This window comes from Glossina fuscipes, unplaced genomic scaffold (assembly GCF_014805625.2).
Source record: "Glossina fuscipes isolate IAEA_lab_2018 unplaced genomic scaffold, Yale_Gfus_2 2, whole genome shotgun sequence".
NCBI lineage: Eukaryota > Metazoa > Arthropoda > Insecta > Diptera > Glossinidae > Glossina > Glossina fuscipes.
The window spans coordinates 13,031,135-13,045,649 of record NW_023998416.1 but is presented as its reverse complement, the minus strand read 5'-3'; the positions used below and the strand labels follow the sequence as shown (position 1 = coordinate 13,045,649).

At 33.3% G+C, this 14,515-nt stretch overlaps 1 protein-coding gene across 5 annotated transcripts in view; it reads right to left on the bottom strand.

Moving 5' to 3' along the window:
* The window catches only part of LOC119633982 (protein sickie), a 320,882-nt gene that overhangs the window by 144,557 nt on the left and 161,810 nt on the right, over positions 1 to 14,515 (bottom strand). The window lies entirely within an intron of this gene.

Here is a 14,515-nt window from a genome sequence, read left to right as displayed (position 1 = left end):
CCGGTATATAGTAAAAATACTGTGAGAGGGAATATCTCCAAAGATCTCTTTCCAAGCTCTACAATTTATTATGCAAATTACTTCGTAGAGGTGAGTATGTGTGCTGTCAACTTAATAAATGTAACGGCCTAACTGGTTTGATTTACCCGGATCTCTCCCTTCGGTTAGCTGTTGCTTTAGGTAGTGAACTTGGCCGCAAAGTACTTTCCCTTAAAGCATTGTTAACCAAGATAACAAGCTTTAACAAAAGCAAGCTTAACCTTTGCATATTTAAGTTTGTATGTAAGCGCTCAGTAGATTAATTAAAATAAAATACTTCTTCGCTGATATATATTTCTTAAGAGAGAAATAATTTTAATTTGATAGATTGATTATTTTTGACGCCAAGAGACATAATAACATGAATACAGAATTCCGTTTTCTTTTCTTGATTTCTTAGTTCGTTGATGTTTTACTTTGGCAAAGTAAATAAAAGTGTTACGAGAGTAAAGCCAACTCAAGCCAACTAATCTAAGAAACAAACATTTTCTTGTGTTAACAGTAAACACGAGTCAAAGTCTATATTTTAAATTAAATTTTTTGCTTGCAATGAGAAATTTTTCGCTCTAATGAAAGAAATACCTTGTGAAGTATATCACATCACTCAATAAGCCCGGGGGCTAACTTGCCGTCTTTTTGCAATTTCGTCGTTTAAATACATCTAGTATACTACTTAATGTTCACTATTAACCCTATGTCTCTTTTCAAATTAGCTAAAGGCATTTATATACCATATGGATCCTAAAATACGGGCGCTACGAGCTTTTCAGTCGACTTTTGCTTATTTTGCTTTCTTTGACCGTTGATCGACTGACTGTCGATTTGAGTTTGTGTAGTGTAGTGGTAAGTCCATGTTTCATCCATCGTCATATATCGAATGAAAAGATCGCTTTCATTTCGCCTAAGCGACTCGTAATATGTTTTTGGTCGCCAGTGACCTAACAGGGCTCCCACTTCGAGCAGACCTTTTTCGAGGGTAAGTTATTCATGCAAAATTTGAGTTTGAGCTGCCTTTCAACGTCTTTAGGGTATCAGCTCTCTCAAGAAACTTCACTTTTTGATCTTTCAAAGCGATTTTCTTGGGTTTTTTGGAATAAGTTCCCAATCCGGGCCATCAGACTGTTCAGCATCTTCGATATTCGTGTGGCTTTGTTTAAAATTAGCAAACGAGCAACAAGGATTGCCATAACTTTTGTCAAACCAACGCTAACTGTTAATGGTATCTTTTATCATCGAAAAGCAACGTTTGGTCAATAAACGAAGTTTAGATTTCTTCATTGGTTGAATAGTAACAATAGCAGAGTCACTAAAACCATATGTAATATAATTGCCATGAAATTTAGACACGCATCGTTTAAAGGTATATTCACACAGGCCTGTGAATATAGTCGCCTTTTCGGAGCGAAATCGGAGAATTATTGAGTGTTGTGTCACTTGAAAGCATTGAACGCATTGCGTATATAAATAAATAAAATCAATTTTACGATTTTTTCATTACATTAAGTGAACAAATCCTTTAAAAACATTCCATATATAAATCATATGAAAACGTGTTGTTCGATTTGGAACGAATTTTAGATTCTCTTCAACGTTTAAATGAAATATTCAAAAATCATTTTCACTTTTCCTCAGCAGTCTTACTAGAATTGAGAGGAATTTCTATATAAATATTCGAATAAATGTCTGCAAGGATTGCAAGGTCTGTGTGTGTGGTTACTTTAGGTATTTCTTTTGTTTCTAATAGGCATGTTTGGAAATGCGTCGAATTTCTCCGGCAAAAAAACCCACAATATTCTCATAAATATTTATAGCTCCTCAAGCTGATACGCGTTTTTAGTTTAATGCACAATAGATGAACAGGTGAACTGGCGAACTTAGTATACATCTACTTTCTTGTAGGTAAAAAAAGGTGGTAAAAATGAATGAACATATAATGTTCTGTTAATCTTCTGGTTACATGTTTACGCACACGTCCGACACGTGTGGGGACTATTATTGCATAATGTCGATAGAGGAATGAGTTGTATTTAGCGCGCACTTTCGTAAAGCTCAGCTAAATGTCAAATATACGAGATTGAGTAGAAGATGCAAAGATGGATGTGGCAAAGCCAAAAGCAATACAAAAATATCGGTTAATCAATTTGTCGTAAAAATTAATGATTTCGAGTACAGTGAATGGATGACTTAAATTTGATATAAATTTTTTATTTTTGTTAATTTTTTTAAAAGCAAATTTAGTTAAAATTTTTACGTTACTTTTGGCATCCCACGCAGGAGGGAAAATAATGAAAACTTTTTTGACTACAATTTTTTTCTGCTTTTTTTTCCGTTTGTTTTTTTTTTTTTTTTTTTGATAAACTGTTGTAACGAGATGGAAACTTTTTTCATTTCTTATACGATTTTTGTGTCAATAAACTGCACAGAAATTGTTTAACGGTTTCTTTGGAGGAAGAAAAATGAAAAGAAAAAACAAAAATGTCAACCAAACCCGTCATCACTGTCTGACATTTATCTTAAATAAAAAAGATTTTTTCGTTTTTAAACTTTCTGCTCTTCCTCCAGTTTACATGCGATTGACAAATTGCTGATTAACTTGAACATATAAAATGTTTTTGACTTGTATAGGCAGACCCTTTTTAAATGTTTTGCTATCGACTCATTCTATACACAAAAGTTGCAAACATTGCCGTGATGATGATGTGATTGGTTTACGCTTTTGGTAAAAAATTTTAAACATCTTTTTCTTACATATCTTCTTTTTACTGTTCATGATTCGTGATAGATTTACGTACATCTCTTTTAGTATTCACGATACGGACACAATGGACTTGAGCGAAACACTGCTTTCCTTAGTTGGTTTTTTCTTATTTTTAATGGGTTCACCTGTTAGTCAAATAGAAAAGGCATCAATAGCTATACTACAGGCGATCTGTTATCTTGAATATTAATCATACCTATATACAAGGAGCAAATTCCTTTCACTATAGACACTGGCAAAAGGTTTCTGCCCAACATCACAGTGACAAAGCAATCGCAAGCAAACGCCAAATTGATTTTGGGACTTTTTGTGATCAAACTTGAGGCGTTTAGGAGGAGATTAGATAACAGAAAATTTGTTTCATTTTATTATAATGCAGTACACAACAGTTTAGAAAGAAGTCTAAAAAATAAAAAATTGGGGAAATTGGAAGGCAACACTTTTACGCGATTTTTGAAATAAAATAGAAAAGGGGACAGACATACAAAGTCTATTAAATAAGTAATTAAAGTATAAAGTACGAGATTGTTGGCACATTTGAGACATTAGAGCGATCTATCCACCTTTAAAGCAAGTTTCTTGCTACACCCCGAACTTACTAAGGAATGGTAAAAAGAATTTGTGATGACAAGAAAATCAAAAAACTCTTTTATCTTTTAGTATTCGGATAAAAAGGTGTAAAACACAGGGCTTTAAAAAGCTTTCTTATTCTTTACTTATCAAATTCTTCCGGTTTATGCTTTTTGGCTCACGGATCGCATTAAACGTGTGTAGGTAACAATTGTTTGCTTCCGATCAGTCAATCATTAGTTTCAAGAACTCTAAAATACATTTGCAGTTGCAATTGTATGTGTGAAATCTGACGAAATTTATTTCAGTTTCTTTCACTTGCTTTTATGATCATACTGTTATCATTTTGTTTATTGAAATTAATTGATGAATTAATAAAAGTCGAAATTTTGGCAACAATATAATGCTTACTACGCCGTCTCTCAACGCAACCGTACGAATTCGAGCTCATCAATTATTATTAAATTAATATTTAATTTTTTTTTTGAATTCTTTAACAGCCCTGTTTTATCAAAAAGTTAATAATGTACTTATTGTGTTGTGACTATTACCATGATATATCAACTTTGATGCAAAGTCACAAAAATTATGGGAACTGTTAGAAACTTCTATGTCTAGTGGGCGTTAGAACCGTTATTTAGTTTTGTGTTTAGAAAAATAAATTTTATTACTTTTCACTATAGTGTAGCGTCGTAGCAAAGCCTAGGCGTACGCAAGGGACTTGTTATCAAATCCCTAAATGTAAGCGGTTTATATGGAAAACAATTCTAATATGATCAAGTTAGCCTCTTCATATGAATGTTTTTGGAGATGTTTTTTTTTTAACTTTTGGCGACATATTCATTACCGAAAATGCGATCTGAAATTTGATCGAAAGCGTACGTAAGCTGACATTGGGCAGAGAGACGGACTTGTGAATACTCGGCAAATAACTGTGAATTGAGTGCATTCGTCCGCACAAATTTAACGCCACCTGTACCACTGCGGTACAGTATAGAAAGTTTTACGACTCTTACATATATCTCTTAAGGGGATGTTTATCCACGATTCGTTTAAAAGTGTAAGTTATTAATTGAAGACATAAAAATTTATTTCATTGCAACGCTTTTATGTTTGTTTTTTACGTTTTTATGCCCACCGCGGAAGGGTAGTGGTGCGCTCTTTTTGACAAAACGTTTGCAACGTCCAGAAGAAAGCTTTATGGATTTCGTAATATATTCATATTCTTGATCTTCATTACAATCTGAACCGACTTAACCATGTCTGGCTGTCCGTCTATCTGGTTGCGTAATGTCTGCGACAAACATTATCCTGGCGAAAAAAAGGAGGGTATCGGCTTTAAATTTAAATCAATAAAATCGGTCGAAGGAGATGCCTACAGTACCAAGTAAGTTGACAACATATCATGTTTTTAGCACAGAAAGGGAAAATTGATGGTTTGCTCATTACTCTTACAATATAACAGATATTACTTTAAAAATTTGGACCTGTAAAGGTAATTTAGCAGTACTTTCGCAAAAGTGAAGGCAATGTGCCACGCCTACCCAATATATAGAATATAAATTTTATTCTTAGTTAAAACGTTTGCACTAGGAAGAGAAAGAAACTTCAGAGACCCCGTTACGTATACCTATTTTTGGTAATCGCATACTATTCGCCAGTGTCAAATGCTGAGCTCATCTAGGCATGTCTGTCTTATCGCCTGTTACTCTTCGTGGATCTGTGCAACGATTAAGATATACACTTTTCAATTTATTAAAAATCTTGCAAATTATTGCAGGCAGATTGTTATTGAAACCCAGTGAAGGAGTCAGAGGACACGCCTACTTTACTACATAAACTGGAAAAAGGTCCGTTTTCAAAAGCGAAGGAATGGGTGTTTTGTTCATCACTCATAAGCTGCAACAATAAATATTTGTATATATATTCTGTTTTAAGATGACGATAGCGGGTATAGAGTGATCGGCTACACTGACATATAATTTCTTACTTCTTTCCTTTTGCGAATTAAGCCTTCAATGAATTTTCTTTGTTCAGTTTACAGCTTATTTCAGTTTTATCTGTTTTCATTTTTTTCGCAGCGATAAATCTATAATGGGTGATAATAAAATATAGCCTTCGGTTCGATTGTATATTGCTTTTCACTCTCCGTAAACCTTAAGTGAGTAAGCTTAAAAAAATTACATAAAGCAAAATGGATGGAAAAACATTGAGAAAAACAAAAACATAAAAAGAAACGTATTGTGTTCACGAATACGTTAGATAAATATTTAAATTAAGTGACTAATAAAACTGCTAAAGTTCACGATAGCAATGCTACGAACAATATTCAATACATAAATTTAATAAGAGGTTTTAGTTAACAATATATGCAATTTTAAGTGCTTTTATTGCAATTCAATGTACATAAAATAGTTTAAAAAAAGAATATAAAATGATATCAAGCACATAATTGGACACTATTTCTTTCACTTTACTCCTACATATTCTTGCATAGATACTTAACGTCTAATGCATCTTGTCGTTAACAACTCTTTAAGGCCATCAGAACACTTTCCGCAACTTACATCAGAAGAATAAACCTAGTGTTTAGGCAAAGAGATATCGTGCGCTTTTTAGCTAAGCTAAATGCAGTCTTCTTACGCAATGGTCGAAAAGAGAAATTATTTTGAAGATGGTAGGATTGCAGAGCCTCGATTTATGATAGAAAAGCCGTCTTTGCTTTGTTCAATAAGACAATCTTCAATGTGTTCCACCGTCTTTCCCTCAGACCCTTCCTCTCATAAAACTCAACCGACGTAAATGTAATTACAAGGTATTCAACTCCTTTAGGAAGTAGGTTACAAAAATCTCCTTTGTATCTATGGTTTATGGATATACGTATTCACTAAGCAAAATGTAGGCTAACAAAGAGTAGAAAAATTTATGATTAGCAGCCAGTAGTGTAATATTATGATCGGCCAATAGTCATAAGATAAGACAAGATGTTGTGTTGTCAGTCTTGTTCTTAAAATGTAGTCACAATAAAACGCTCCAGTACAAATTTTGTTATAGAAGATGTCACGACACATACACACATACGGAACAGTGCCTTGCGACTTGCGACCACTCCCCATACAAGTCTATTATATACATAAATTTATGATTTTTAAAATTTCTATATATAAATCGGCGAGTATTGATATAACAGCAGACTGTAATTATATGAAAAATTTTGATTGGATGACTTTGAAACACTAAAAGGTAATGGTTTATGGTGAACATGTGTCGAAATTTGATACAAAAAAAAAAAAAAAATGAAGTATTCGAAACTTCTCCTAGGTTTATTTGTTGGATTTCAACCGCCCTCCTCCTCCTCCCACATGAAGCATCTCTTAAAAAGTGAGCCCTTATATGGCCACAAAAAGCCAGGAAGAAAAAATAAAAAGGTCTTCGACGAGAAAATAAGTTAAGTGTTAAGTTTGGGTCACGTTAGTTTAATTTCGGTAGTCTTCTCCTATAAGAATTCCCATAAAAAGTTTGCATTTATATGGAGAATCATATGCATATAAATGCATTCAACTAAAATGAAGAATTGTATTAAGCAAAGTCGTGTAGGCTATTTAATGCTCAGCGTTGTTCAACTATACTGCTAGTTTTTTAGTTCAAGTTATGTTGCTCCTGTTTTTGGAATTTGGCTGTTGCCCTCTGCGAGCTTGATTTCAGCACACGTAAACAAATAAATAAATAAATTGGAAAAGTGGAATTTGTAGTATTGCGAATAAGCATTAGACAGCCGAAGAGATCTCTGTTAACATTCTCAACATTTTCTTAATAACGTAGTATTATGATAATTATATGCCGATCTCAAAGGTAAGATATTACTAGGCAAGTACGAGAGACGGAATTGATTTGCATTGATCTTCAAATTTTTCAAATATTCGATGCCATAACGTTCAGCAGCAAATTATCATCGCATAGTTATGATTATAAAAATGTTAAGATTTGTTGGCCATCATATGCTTGAATCTTAAATTGATTTCATTGTAAATTATTGAATTGAAGCAACAGTGGAATTTTAAGTCACTAAGCCTTCGTTGATAGTACGGCAGTACATAAAATATCGTAACTGCGCAAACTGAAGGCAACTACTCACGTGCACTCATTATAAATTATGCGATTATTCATACTTGGAGCAAAAAAAAAAGGCTTAACCGTTATTTAAGCTCCACTCGAAGTTAGCACTGCCGCACATGTTAACAGCACCTGTGACACGTTGGTCTCACTTAATGAAAAGCAATAAATAAAAAGTATCCGTTTCCTGAGTCCAAAAATTAAGAAATAAACACAACAGCAACAAACGCACTAATACAAGTTGAAGCAGAAATATTAAAAATAAAAGCAAGTTTAGGAGTTTCTTATCAGCTAACATATGTGTTTTATTGACGTATTTTCAGCATTTCCAATTAAGTATAACCGCCAAGTAAGCAAAACAAAGTTAAGGTTTTTTTTTTTTTTTTTTTTTTTTAATTTCATCTTACGAATACATATTTATATTTTCCCTTCTTTCAATAAATATCAAATTATTTTTCATTGAGGGCTTTTAACGTAAACCTGTACGTGACCAAACTTTAATCCTCTACATAATTGTGAAAGCACATAAAAAAAAAAAAAGATATCGAAGATAGGCAAATGAAAAAAAAATATTCTATAACTTAATAAAAATTATTTCAAAGTCATTTTCAAACTATGTGCAAGGATTGGGGGCAAAATGTTGTTGTTGTGCCTGCTGTTAGAGTTTTCCATTAAAAGCCTAAGGATACCCGTAAAAACAGGAAAATCGCACTTGAATTAAAAGGAAATTGCGCATAATGTGGATCATATTCGTGATAAACGTGCTTTTCCAGTAGATAAAATAATCTTCGAAATGATTAAAGCGCCGACAGTGAAGTGCATATATTAAGGTTAATAGCTACTGTGGTGCCAGGAAGGTAATATCCGACTTATTTGAACTGAAGAGAGAAAAAAAAAAAAGTAAAACGAAAAGAAAACTTTGTCTTTCTCATTTATATACAGGTATCCCTCGTTTAACCCGGTGGATGTAAATCATGATTTCGATACAACACCGTGCACATTGGTTTTGACTAAGGCATTTATTGAGGAAAATTGGTACATTTATTGTATCAATCAAAATATTTTCAATCACGTTTTTTTATTTTTCCCATCTTTCTGGCATGGGGATACCGTGTCGAAAGAACGCTATTGGTATGCCAGCGATCGAATCATCGACCCATTTGCGAACTTCTTCAGTATTTCGGAATCGCGTATCAGCGAAGTTATGCTGCATCGATTTGCACATGGGACTATGTCTGGTGAGTATGCCGGGCGCGGCAGAACTTGAGCTTGATTCGGTGTACAATACAGTCGTGGGTTCTTAGTAAATCTTACAAAATATACTCATTAAAATTTAGTTAGATCCCCCATGTAGTACATTTCCCTGTTCTATCAATAAGTTCTATCATAATTTATTGTAAATATTTAACGATTGTTGAGTGTACAAAACTCATTTAAATTATTTTTACATGCAAATTTTCTCAATCCCCTCTTCGGAAAGTATTTATATCTCACCATAAATTGTGACAAATTTATGTTGTTATAGGCTTCACGTCTAATAAAAAATGCAAGCATAAGTAAAGAAAAATTCCCTATAAAATCCAAAGTAAACGATAAAACGTTAAATTAATAACAAAAACAACAACAAACACTTAACAATCACACGAGGAGAAGACAATTTATCTGTTTTTGATACTTGGCTGCATAGTAATGAATTGCAAATCAATGCAAGAAACAAAGAGTAAAAGAAGTATCGAATAAGAAAAAACAACAACAATATAAAATAATTTAAGAAAAAGCAGAAAAAAGAAAAAATAGAAATAAATAAAAATAAACAGCAAATTGCGTATGCAATACTGTAGGTTTGCAGCCAAGCTGTTGCGCTCAAGATAAAGATAATACAATACGAGGCTTGTTTGTATTGCATGGCTGCGGCCAGTATGGATATGACTTGATGGAATGCACAGAGCAATAATCTTGGTGTGAGAGTGTCTGAACGAGTGCAAATAAAATGTGTAACAGCAATTACAGGCGTCAACTTGACGCTTGACATGAGCACGTCATATAGCCTAGCAAAAGACAACAACTAACAACAAAAGAAAACAAACAATTTAACAACCGGACAACATTGCAAGACACTAAAGATTACTATAACTACTACGTACTTTTTGCTGTCGTTTACGTTTTTCGGACACGCCACTGTCCTAGAATAGTAAACTCATACATCAATCTTCTTCATCCATCGGAGGTGCATTCGTTTCGCAATTTTGAAAAAGCATGTACTTTTACTTAGTATGAAATTTTGAATCAACTTATAACTATATGTCTATCTGTTTGTTATTTGGAGATCTCAACAAAGACAAGGTTACATAAAAGATTTCAAATTTTTCCTAAACATGTTATTAGTAATAACAAATAAGAACATTGTAGTGAATCACAGTCGATCATTAAATGACTTTTACTGTGACTTTCACAAAATAAGGCAAAAAACTGTTACCATCCGAACTACTTTCACTACTAACGTTCGTGCTTAGGGCCAGAACACGTCAGTGCATCAAATTTCAGCAAAATATCTCGAAAATTGCGATCTGTCGATTGAACAAAAGCAAACAAGATGGATAGACAGATAGACGGACTTAGATCGATTCAGAACGCGATTGCGAAAGTGGTTATGAGTCGATGGGTTATAAAAAGAGATGGGTCTATCTGCAATCCTTGTCGGTTTTGCATACATCTGCGCCAGCCTAACATGCCTTATACCATAAGTGGTAGTAGAAAGTAGTTTTTTATTTCAATAAAATTGATTTGTTCTGCATTACATTTGTTGTTTCATAAATTACTTCAACTATTATTTTTCATAATGTCACTTTTATTTTCATAAAGGAGAAGAGAGAAATGAAGACGTTACTCTTATTTTGTATTCACTAAATGGTTAAAATAATACAAATACGCGTTTTTGATTAACACGGTTTTTTTTTTTTTTTGAAAAGTTTCTACTTTTGATTTTATTTATGATTATTTACGATTTTACGACGACCCCATTTACGGTATGAAAAGGGATAGGCGTGCATTGCAAAAAAAGAAAAAAAAAAAAAAGAAAAGGAAACAAAAACGTAGGCTTGTTTTAAAGTTTCAGCATATTTTCAACATGATAAACAGAGAATTAATAAAATTATTATTTTACTCTTGTTGTATGATATGTGTTGTGTGTGTGTTTACTCAAAGGCGGAAAGAGACGTAAAAGATGGGAAGTTGAAATATGAGAAGGTATGATCAATAATTTCGTGGAGAACTCGTATAGTCTTCTTCAAGATACCAATTACCAGTTGTTTCAATATTTCGATGCCTTTTTCATACAATGAGGTCATTGGATTGGATTGTGGCAACCAAATGTAATCCTCACGCAGAAGTGCTGTCTGTCAGCAATAACTGATCACAAGGGCTTGAAAACTCGCTCAGAGAATGTTTGCAGCCCCAACCTGCCCACCGTTATCAGTAGCTATCACTCCTCCCTATTAGTATGACTTTCTTTAGATGATTTATAGTTTCTTTCGAAACGTGCTTCGAATTCTCATAGTGATACGTAAATATGGGCTCTGTTGTGAATAGAATCCAAATGCCAGTTGTCCGTTTCGCATCTAGTTCCTGTTTTGCATAAAAGATGAAAGAAGTAGTGGGTATTGTTGGGCAACACATTCAACAAAGCAACATTCTTTTGTAATATTCGTTCAATTTTACTAAAAAATCGGCGGGCGTTAATTCGCACACTCAATAATAACCATTATCATATAATTATTAGTCATCAATCCTAATATAATGTTACGCAAAGAGAAAGAACAAAGGCACAAAAAAAAAAGGAAAGAAAGCAACGAGAAATAAAACTAAATGCTTTTAAATTCAATCGAGGGAACGCATGTCATATTTTGACATTATTACTCTTTAATTATAGGAAAACGATGAAATTGTCAAAATTTAAACAAAATGTAAATAAAAAATAACATCCCTAGGACGAGCAGCTGTTTACGCTTGTAATATATACGCATAGAAAATATGATAAAGAAATTTTATGAATAGAAATAAATTTTCCCAGCTCTCTTCCTGTCTAAAGAATTTGAAACACAAATGGATTACAATAAGAACGAAGCCTGTTTGATTATTTATTATTTTGACAGTTTGTCAATGTCTGTCGAACAGGCATTGATCAAATTACTAAATATTGCGTGCAAGCAGAGTATTGAAAACTAATATCAAAAGGGCAAAAAAAAACAAAACATTCTTTCTCTTCTTTTGAAATTTTAGACAAATCTGAGGGTGAAAGTTTTAGGCAAAAGGCAAACACACGTCAACGTGTCAAAAGTTTAGGATTTTAATATAAAATATATATCTGTTTGACGAATAAAGACTTAAGTTATAATCATTCCTGTTAAGATGTTAAAGAGTAGGGGCACGAGAGGTTCAGATTGAAGAGTGAATGTAAGCCTTTTTCTAAGTTAATTACAATTTATTCATGTCATTACGTTTAACGCAACGAACCAATAGCTATCGTTGATCTTTATTTATTTTTCTAAAGAAATGATTATTTACACGATTGTCGAGATAGCATACATGGTGGTGGCTGGTATGTTGTATCCATATTCCAAATTCTTTATCATGCGTGCATCTTTGTAACGCATCAACTAGAAAACTTTAAGACCTTTTATTATACTGCTCTGAATTCTTCTGTTTCATTTGAAACCGCAACTCTTTCCCGCTATTAACTACACATCGCTTCACGTTGCCTTTAACATTAGCTTTAACAGAAAATTAATCCCTTTTTTGGATAAATACTTCAAACAAGTTACTAAAAGGCACGTAAGACATCTAAAGTTAAAAGAGAACATGATAAATATTTCATTTAAAAAAAAAAAAAAAAATGAAGAGAAATCGAAAAAAACTAGTTCTCTCATACGTAGCCACCATGGACAACAACGCAAGGAGAAAAGCAAAGAAGATGAGTTCGTTTTCCGCATAATCCCAATGGGGTGTAAGTAATGATTAATTAAAGACACGCGCCATTGTATAAAAACCGGTTACCGGCTTTACGCACTATGAAAATTATCTATAAATTAGCTGGGAGCATAAAGATTAAAGCACTGTAAAATGATGGTAATGTTAATAATTGCTATTTTTATAATGACACAAAGACGATTATTTAAAGAGGGTTAAATTTTTCCGTCTCGTTTCATTAAAATTAAGTTTTCTACCTTTTTATATATGTACAGTAAGTAAAAATAAAATTTTATGGAACAAGTTTTCAATTACATCGTTGTGCGAGAGATGGCTTATTTCAGTCTACGTTCGGTCTTCGACAGCGAACAGGACACACTACATTAAATGTTCAATATATATTTTAACATATCAGTCAGTAAATTCATAGGAAAAGCAACCAAGCAGAGCGTGCCCTATCTACAAGCCATATGGGCTCGTCGATAGTGGCGGCATTTACGTGTCATCCGAGGAATTTATGAAGTGACGCGTACAACATTCAATTTTCTACATCCATTGTAAAACATCACTCAGTAAGTTCATGGGACGAGCAACCAAGGTTGGCACTTTCTAAAAAATCTACAGAGTTTGGCCTGGGGTGGTGACCTTCCTACGAAATTATTGAATATTACGTACATTAAATTTCCAATATCCATTATAACACATCACTCAGTAAGTTCATAGAACGAGGAAACAAGGTGGATACTATCTGAACAAGGTATGGGTTTGTCAAACGTGGCAACATTTATATATCATCCTACGATATTATTAGGTATTACATGGATTAAATTTTCAATATCCCTTATAATACGTCACTTATTGAATTCATCAGACTAGCAATCAAGTTTAGTATTATCTAAAAAATGTATGGGCTTGTCAGTGATGGCGACATTCTATACTTTATCCTATTACCTTATTGAATGATGCCTTAAGTACTGGGGAAGCGTATCTTTTGACAAATTTCGATCTACGTTCATCTTAGAGGGGAAGGCTTTTTCTGTCAAGTTGTTAACAAAAGTAAATAAATGCCGAAAAGGAGACACAATTGCCACTTCGGTGAGTCGAAGGGTCAAATAATGTCAACACTTCGTTGGCATAAATTTCGCATTTATTAGCGGATAAAAATAGAATATTAAATCAGGTAAATAAGTGTTGAAAAGGGTACTTTCATGTCGAGTTAATGCTGCCTAATCGTATCCCCTAAAAACGTTTGCTTATTATATGCGATCGTAAATTAAATTTTATCTTAACGGTTATTTGTCCGCAAGCCCATATAACACTTGGGTTTAGTATCGCATCCCAACCGGCTCTGACAAGCGTAAAATATCTGCAAGTGTTTTTGTATGTTTTGTCGCCAAACATGATGCTAACGCAAAAACACAACTACTACAGAGACGATATATTTTGCGCATAGAAAAACGCAATCTATGTTTTTATGACCATTACCTACACACACGGCAGCATACCAATTTTATCATTCATCATATCGTTTGTAAAATTCAAATAATACTACATTTACGTGCATATAGCTTTTCAATCAGCGAATTTTTTTGTGCCTAAGTAGATAATCTACATATCGTTGATCACGTTCGCAACTGGAGGGAATCGTTTGCTTATTAGCAAATCTAAAGAAATATTGACCAATTAACTAAAAATTTACGCAAGTAATTCACAGCTAGTAACGGTAACAATAAAGTGAAAGTAATTACTGCAATCAATCTTCCTATCGACACGCATGACAACGCATTTTGCAATGTTGGGCATTCAAGATTCGTCACAAGGTGAATAAAAGTGTATTCCTTGATGGCTTTGTCTATGTTCGCTACGAATAGCGGAGATACGGGTAATTTATATGAAAAGTTAATGCAGTGTGATAATAATCAACGATGAACATGTTTTATCACATAGAAATAATTTGCAAATTCATGCATAAAACAAAACCGGCGATATCAGTAGTGAGCTTTGATAGCTGCAAAGTGAAGAGGTAGCCTTTAAATTTGCGAATATATTGTTTATTTTAAAACAAAAGTT